The sequence below is a fragment of the Columba livia genome, chromosome 1, assembly GCF_036013475.1.
Source record: "Columba livia isolate bColLiv1 breed racing homer chromosome 1, bColLiv1.pat.W.v2, whole genome shotgun sequence".
NCBI classification, from domain to species: domain Eukaryota; kingdom Metazoa; phylum Chordata; class Aves; order Columbiformes; family Columbidae; genus Columba; species Columba livia.
The window spans coordinates 21,141,220-21,150,490 of record NC_088602.1 but is presented as its reverse complement, the minus strand read 5'-3'; positions in this window follow the sequence as shown (position 1 = coordinate 21,150,490).

Genomic DNA, 9,271 nt, shown 5'->3' with positions numbered 1-9,271 from the left:
CGCAATTATCTCAAAATACATTCAGATATCCAACAGAACTTGAAGTCAGAGTGCCTAAATTAACCTGAACAAATTAATTAACCTATGAGCAAGGAGATCAAGGCATCATCTCCTGATGATGTTACTCACTGGTTTACCTAGGGCAGTGAAATGGTGATCCACAACCTAGAAAGCTGAAGAGTACTTACCAACTATCTGATATACATCTTCCTCTGGACTATTTGCTCTTGCAGAGTTGGTTCCCTCTGACTAGGGAGAGAATGGGTTCAAATTTCCCTCAGTGTTCAGAAGACAACAGTCAGGAGTTCTTGACATGTGGGGCAGTGAGAAGGACTGATCAGGAAGTTAATTTTACCAAGACTAAACACTCAAAGGAAAAATGGAAGGTCTTATACACCCCTCCTCATCCTCCCAGTGCTTCTCCAGAGCTGACACTGTCACACAGGAAGAGATTACAACCCCATGATCCCTGTCTTACACAAGTCCCTCATCCCGTTTGAAAGCCAAGGAATGGAAAAAGGAATTCTCTGTATATCTTTCCCTCTAGCTGGAAGAGATGCTGCAAATACTTTGTAGTGAGAAGCTCACAGCTGTGTGGAGCTATCAGCTATCCAGATCTCATCTTCTCTTGACCTGAGTGTCCTTCACTGTCCCCAAGCAGTACTGCCATCACAGCAGGCAGGACAAGGCATCCTCTAGGTCATCTGTTCATCTAGGACTAAATTACCCCCAGAGGTGCATTCCAGCCTCAGCCACTCTGTGACCGTTGGCCATGGATCTGAAGCCTCTTTCCTCACCTGGGACCTTGCAGCAAGCTGATGGAACTGTGGCTGTAGGGATTTTTGTGCTGATGCCCCACAGATGACACAGACCTCCTACACTGTGTTATGGGAAACACTGATTTTCATAGACTAATCACCCTTGAGAAAAAACAATTTTGGTGAGCAAAAGTTGAAACTTTTTGAACAAAAGGTCAACTTCTTTCTTTTTGAAATTGTGAAGCTAAGATGAAGCTGAAAAAAAAATATTTCATGAGGATTTACTTTGACAAGTTTTCTATAAAAAGATTTGGCATTTACCGTCTTGTGCTTCAATTGTGCTTCAATCAGGTTGTGCTGGAACAATAAGGAAAGGTATGGGGAAAAATTGCTTAAGTATCTTTTTTTGCAAATTTATGGATAGATGAAAAAATATTTGGGTTTTAATTGAGAAATTAATACATAGCAGTGCTGATAGAACATTTTCACACCATCTGCATGTGTGATTGCTGAAATTTTGGCTAATAATTTTGTTATTAATTAAAAACAATTTCAATGGTCCAGATTGTACCTTCTTTGGGATTACATCAGAGCACATTCAACCACAGGTAGTAGCTACACATGGTTTATCTCAGCTTCTAAGGTTAGGTTTCTGGGTGATTGATAGACTCTGCTGCTTCTTCAGGCCTTACTGGGCACGATTTTGCTACAGTATCTGTGTAAAGTGGATGTTCATATTTGATTTAACAACGTGCTTATAATTAATTCAATATCTGTGGGCCCATAAGTGTGGTTTGGAGGGTGAGAGTTGAAGGATGGAGGATTATGTACACACATACACAATCTTGGGATCATCCAACCCATATTTATTTGAATAGAAACAACCAGATTCAGATCTCACTGCAGCCATAGAGATGTTTACCAAAGATTTCAAAAGAGCAGAATAGGAAACTTCACAGACAGTAGGTCCCAAACCACTGCAGACATTTTCCTGCTATAGTGACCACTCTGCTGAAAAACTTCCTAATTTTTGCAAGTAGATTCTCCAGTTTTCGGCAAATTCACAGAGAGCAATTCTGCACCACAAAAGGGAACATGTTAGCTGTCATTATTGTATTGTCTTCATTCATAACTGTTGCTTTCAGATACGTAGTGAAATTAGAAAGACAGCACATGTGTTCACCACCTGAACAGATGAAAACATCATTGTGAAAGGGTAAGATGTTAAAATATGTTCCTTTGCAGTTCCAAGGTGCAGTCTTGCATCTGTTAAATATTTACTTTTATAAAACTAGAGACACTTGAGTTTGTGAGACCAAGAAAGGATCTCTATGAACAGAAGACTGCAAAATGGATGAGATTTTCTGGGAAAATAAGATTTGAAATCTCGAAGAAAGAAACCACACTGCTTTTAGCAACTGTTTCTAAAATTGATCTGATTTCAAAAGCTCAAGGGAGCTTTGTTGAAGTACATAAAGAGAAACCTGAAAAACAAGTGAGAATTCAAACACAACATCTGAAATATTGAATGCTAATTGCATTTCTGCCTCTTTCCATACCAGGCTCCTGTAGCAAGATGAACCAAAGAGGAGACAGCAACAAAACATAGAAACAAAAAGTACATTAATTCATTAGTTTCCTTCTCACGTGACCTCAAAAAGGAATTTGTTCTCCCCTATCTCTCCAGCGTCAGATAGGAAAAAAAAAAACAACAACAAAACCCAACAAAACCCACCACCACCACAAACAACAACAACAAAAACCAAACCAAACAAACAATCCCCAAAACAAACAAACAAACAAAACCCAACAAAATTTGCAAGTACCTGATGGCTCAGAGAATGAGAACTGGATGAAAGACTTGCTGGAGCTCTGCAATGCAGCTACACCAGCCAGGGACAATTGTCATTGATTTTTTGATGCCAGCAGAGGCAGTTCACACCAGCAGAGAATCTGATCAAGCATATTTAATTCTGTTAATACAGATGGTTTAGTGCAACCGCTCTAGAATTAGTACAAACAGGTGATATATATACTAGTGAAATTTGTGCACTTGCACAACAAAAATATTTCCACACACACAAATAAGCACAGGGAAGGAGGGCGGGTGGAGTAAACCCAGTACCCCTTTCAGGGACACAAACAGCAGACCAGCTGCTCCCAGGGCTGTCCAGAGGACACTCTGGAGTGGATCCCTGGAGCACCTTTTGGACTGAGGGGATCACTGCCTGTGGAGCTATGACATTTGTCATGGGATGCAGGCAAAGGCATTTTGGGAACATAGAAGATTTATTATGGGATGTTTAGGGGAGAAAAAAAAAAGGAGGAGAAGGGAGGATAAAGGTAGTTTTGGAGATAACCAAGCTTGAGAAAATGTGTTTAAAATAAGCTGGTTATGTGTAAGTAGTTTGCTGGTCAGTACACTTGTCTGACCACGCTCTGTGCCAGATCAGCCCAGACTGTCCTAATTTCTTCTTCAATTCCTTTTTACCTCTTTTCTGCATGAGAAACTGCATCTTCTGCCTGCTCATGTGTGTATGTGGGTTTGAGTGCAGTGACAGGCTTGAGGCCAGGGGGTCAGAGATCCCTCTGTTTCTAGTGCAGCACCTGGTGCAGCTTCAGGTGTGCACATGAGCACCTGTGCCTGCTCGGGAAGATCAACTAGTATGATCTGTCAAGGTGGTCTGGGAGCCAGAGGTCTGTGTGTCTGGGACTGAGGAACTTGGTGGAGGTGGCTACTGGGGTACCAGAAGGTCCCAGACATCTGCCGAAGAGGCTATGAGGTTTGGTGGTTTACTGAAGGCAGTGTGTTTGTGTTGGTGCGTGCAAGGATGGACTGTGCCCCCAGGACCCATATGTCTAGATGCCAGCTACTGGGAAGACTGGGATCCAGGGGCAGCTACCAGGCAGACTGTCTGAGCCCAGCTGCTGGAGAGATCCACACTGTGCATGCATATATATAAATGTTCCCGCTAACAGATCTCCATCCTGCTCAGTCAGAGAGGAGAGCAGGATGAGGCCAATGGTGCTGTTTGTGTTTGTGCGAGTGCTCTGTACGTCTGTCTAAGATCTGTGTGGCCAGCCCTGTATATACGTATGCATGTGGTACATACGTGTGCACGTGCCTACTGAGAATACAGGCTCAGCCTCATAACAGGTTGGACCAGAAGCATGGAGCTGTGGTAGCCTCACTCTTATGAGGCTACAGGGTTGAGCAAGTCCCTAGCAGTATTTATTTAAAAATTAAAAAAATAAAAAAAAAAAAAGTACTATTGCATCATTATTTAAATTGGTGCTGCCACTCACTTATTTGGGATGATTTGATGATTTCACCGGGTGACCATTCCTCACGGGAAATCTCCCCTATAGGCAAGACCAGATGTGGCCTGTGCTTATGAAGAAGTCCCTTACATTATCCATGTCCAGAAAAATCAAACTGAGAAAATCCTGTATCAGAATGACCTCAGACATAGCTAATGCATTTAGAGTGACCTAAAGTCTTCAGCTGAAAGGGGATAAATAAATGCAAAGTCCATTTGTTGCCAGTGCACTGTGGCTGTGTGATAGGCAGAGGAAGCAAGGCTTTCCTGGTGAGATACAGATGCTTGCAGAAGCAGGGATCCATTTTTTTTGTGTGTAATGGACATAACACAGAAAACATCTGTGCCTCTGGTGTGAAGATGTCAACTATATTGGGTAAACAGCTGTACATGATTTCCAAGTGGGACCTAAATGTTCTTACAGGTAGATGAGTTGTAGGTGAGAGTTAAAAGAAAAACAGCTGAAAGTGGAGTCATGTACTTTAGGAATCCATTATCTTTCATAATGATTATAATAACAACAACATCTAAATTCATTCCTCCCTTGACCAAAAGTGATGTGGAAATGTGAGGATTTTGCTTTTCCTTTGCCTGAAGTTATTTTCATGTGTGACTGTAAAGATGCCCATTCAAAGTAATTTTAGAGGTTGTCCTTGTGGTCTCTCCAGGCCTCTCTCTGCCTCAGCAGTAATGGGAGAAATCAAAATTGCAATGGCCCTGCAGCATTAAACCCTGGTGTCAGCCTCCCCACCACCATGTGCTGCTGAGAGCCATGGCTCATCTCACACACACATCGCCACACAAAAAAGAGGTACAACTTCACGCTCCCAGGACCACTGCTTGCAGCACGCTGGGGGTATCTTCTGTCATCACTGTGGATAACTTCTGGATGAGCAGTGTAAGTCTTTGCTGAATGTATAACAATATGAAGCCTGGTATTTGCAGGAAGTTGCAATTTGTAAAATGGAGGACCAGTGAGCATTACCTTCTCTTTGAGAGCACAAGTCTTTAATGGATCCAGAACAAAGAAATTGTACCTTTAAAAGATGTGTCTATGTTCTGTGGTGTCTTAAGAAGCAGGCAGGTAGATATAACCACCTCTAAAGGTATTGGAGCCCAAGGGGTAGACTAGGAGCTTCGCACAGATTATAGAGATCAGCTAGCCTGGACTATTTCCTACAAGGAAGAACTCTTTCCTGGTCAGTCCCTGAGATGTAAGAAACTGCTGTCATTAGTCACAGCCATCCATTTCCTGTGCCTCTCTGCAGCCTCCAAGAACGTGTTTGTGGAAATGCACCAGCCCTTTGCTCCACTCACCCCAGGCTCTGTCTGTCAAACTCTCTTTGGATTGTGGCAAGTGAAAAATCACACTTCTGAAGTGAGATGAGCTTCAGACTCTTCACAGAGAAACCGTCAGGGCCAGGAAATTAAACAAGACAAAGAGGCAGACACATAAAAAGATATGTTCCTAAGATCTTATGAGGCTCAAGTGAGTCAGGACATCAAAGTCACCTACAGGAGAGGAAGGCACAGGAATGTATAATCTGTGAATCCAATTATGTATTCTGCATTGAACTAGACTTCCAAAGTTGCCTGGCAGTATCATGCCCAACAGAAAAAACAGATACCTGCAGGAATCTTCATGAGTTTTTGAGAATGCTTGCACCGAGTATACACATCTCTAGTAGTAGCGTGTCACAGATTTAGGTCTCATTCCATCTATTTTATTGAGTTACAAAGACAAAGAAATATCCTCACTTTCCCCCAATCATATTATCAATGATCATAACATTTTACTGAATGAATGTTAAAAAGTGCTGGATTAAAGCATTATCACTGACAAATTCAACAGACCTTTTGTAAATACATTCCAGACAACTCCACAAAAAATATTTGGTTTTGAAATCTAGATTATTTATTATTGTTTTTAAATTATTTTAACTTGTTGTGCAGAGTAACAGCACTTGGGATAGGAAGACAAGAGCTCTGTAGTCTTTGGGGGGCAATCTAATTTGCTGTTTAAAACACAGTTTAGGTTTCTGCAGAATAGAATTGGCAGCAGGCAAAGGTCACTTGGCTTGTCTAGAATCATATTTAACACATTTTTTTCCTTGAGAATAACCACACTTGTTGCTTCTTCAGTGACTCTCTTCCTGTCTTCCTTGTTTTTAGAAGATCTGTTAAGCAGATTATTTTCTAGGGAAAAGTTACATTTTCTGAAGTATGTAACTCTGTGTTCTGTGCCTGAACTTCTCTGGGCTTTGTTTATGATAGTATGCTTGTTTGAATGAGTAACTCTAATGGAAGCCAGTGCTATGAACCCAGTTAGGAGTTTATGAACTTTGCCTTAATACCTTCATGCAAATCTTCTGCTCCCTGATCCATGCCTAGAATTGGGTCCCCTTTTTTATGACTCATTTTTTGCTATTGCATCCACAGCTTGTCTGGTATTTCCTACATAGCAGAGATCTCAAATGTGCTACACCATCCCTAATCCATGGCCCAACAGCAGTAAGCTCCTCCAGAAGGGAACCTGGGGTCATTCCTTAGCCTGAGGGATACTAAATTCTTCCTCAAATGCCATGAGATACGGCAGAAGTGTACCTACCACTCTCCCAAATTACAAAATTATACTGATCTGTATGTAGGAGCTTTGCCTGTGGCTATTCTGTGATCACAGGAACACCTGTAGGAAGTCTATATAACCAAAAAATCCATGGGAATTTATACAAGAACACAGCAGTAGAGGAGAGGTGCACAGATTAGTAGTTAAAAAGTCATATATCAAAATGCATTGGTCCATATTTATGCATAGATAAGAGCCATAGGTCACCCTAATAGAAATTCTGCCTGGCACATGGGGAAATTGAAGCATCCCTGTGATAAACAGGCCACCCAGACCCATCGAGTACATGTAGGGCTCTGCCATAGAAATTCTCTCATTCTGTTGGGCTAACCTGGATTCATTCTTCAGGTACAAAGCGACTCCTTCACAACAGCAGGTGTTTCATCAGGTGAAGGAAGATATTATAAATTCCTTGAAAGCCCACTGAATCTCCAAGGAGTTCAAGAAAGCAGGTTATGTTGGTTTGGTTTTGTTTTGTTGTTGTTGTTTTGTTTAGTTGATTGAGTTTTGGGTTTTGTTGGGTTTTTTTCTAATCAAATGTAAAAGATATGCTTAAATTGAGGCAAAGACATTCCCTCACACAGCAAACCCACATAAGACATAATGGTTAGCTCTCATAAACAAAGTCAGATGCAAAGGTGCAAAGGGCTCAAAGCAATGACACAGTGTCATCCAAGCAGTAAGGGGAAAAGACCCTGCATTCAGCTGTTTCCCACAATAAATATTGTACAAGAAATAGTCCTGCAGAATGTTCCCCACTTCCCTGATCCTCAGATTCCCTTTACCCAGGGCAGCCTTGTCTCTATTTGTAGCAGGATCTCCCTATAGTCTACAGCCAGGCTTCTTCTGTCTTGTGCTCCTGAAGTCAGTTCCCACTGCCCTGTTCATAGGTTCACACCCCACTGAGACCAAGATCAGGAGGAGTCATTAAATCATACACTGTGGTATTTCAGATTCACTTGCAGGAAGTCCAACAGCTACCAAGGTTTCCAGCTCAGTCTGGAAATTATCAAGGGGAATGGTTAATTCTCCATCTCCTGTGTGTCTTTCCTCTGGTTTAATTCAACTGACTTCAGCATTTTTCCTGTCCTTGTCATCCTCTCTGCACTGGATGAAAGAGCCCTTAACACTCTACATTTTCTCTTCATGAAAAAAAATCACACCATTGGTCATTGATTTTGCCTGGGAAAGATCTGCCAGGGTAACACTGGCATCAGTTAGCAAGGTCAGTCCATTTGATCAGAGCTTCCATGAGGTTATCTGCATGTCCTTCACCATCAAAAATTAAACCTTTAAATAATATATTCTATATTTCTTTATTTTTTTATTGAATCTCTGAAACAGCTCTTCAGCTGGTGTGAAATGCAGCAGGTCACTGGATGTATGTCATTTTATACGAGGTAAGGAACTGGCCCACTGTTTTCTCACCTTCCTCATTTCTCATGCTGTAGTACTTGCATTTAAAAGCTACTGAATGCACCTAAGAGACCTTCAAGCACCATATTGTACAACTCAGCTGTTCAAAAATATTGTCTTTTACACCATATAAGCCTTAAGCATTACCCAATGTCCCTTCTTTGAGCTGCTCTGAACAGTGGCAGCAAGAAAACAAGCAACACGTTTTTGCTCTGCTCACCCAAATGGAAATTGATTTATGATGGCCGAGGCACCTCGAAACTCCCCTGATGGCTGTAGTGGACTAAAATCTTGACCTGACTTGAGTTGCTCGTTCTCAGCTGGAAGGTTAGGCTACAGAGCTCATTCAGATCCTCACATTGGATTCCCTCCAAATGCAGTTGACCTCTCTTTTTAGGGCTGGGCTGCAGCTGCAAACAGAATGTGTATCTGCAGAGCCCTCTCTGAAAATAGTTGTCTTTGTTGTGACTAAGATATTTAGGTCTTTTTTCAGTAGTACCCTTGTTTGATTGACTGATGTGACTGCAAGTTATTTCTGAATCTGGGTTATTTCTATTTCTGATGTAAGATTCTAGATGCTGTGTAATTGCTAAACCCGCTCTTTTATTTGATAATGCTTTTTAACCTAAAATTGGGAGCAAATGGTTAGGTGGTATGATGTTTGTGTTTGTGTCAGAAATATTGATGGTCATAACCAGACTAAGAGCGTCTTCCTCATGTATTAAATTACATTTCCTAGAAGCATAAGAAGTCAACTTAATGCCTTCCTTCACTGTCATTTAGAGATCTTTTTAGGGCCTTTCTTTCTTTCCTGTTAAAAAAACAGAGGACTGTTCAGTAACTCTTTCTGTCTCAGGCTGACAAAAGGAAGAAAGGATGATGTGAATTTTCATGTGTTGTTTCACACTGATTGTTTGATCAGCTCTGCTAAAGTTGGTCAGACGTTTTGCATTCTGATTAGAAATGGCTGACATGCAGGATTCAAGAGTGAAATACAAAATTAACTACAAAGGTATGTAAAAATAATCGTGTAACAGTAAATATATGAAATTTCAATGATAATCCATGGAAACCTTGATAATTAAATGTTGACAATGTGGGAATATAAGTGATATTTACTATCAAAAATCTCCTGAAACCACAGAATCATA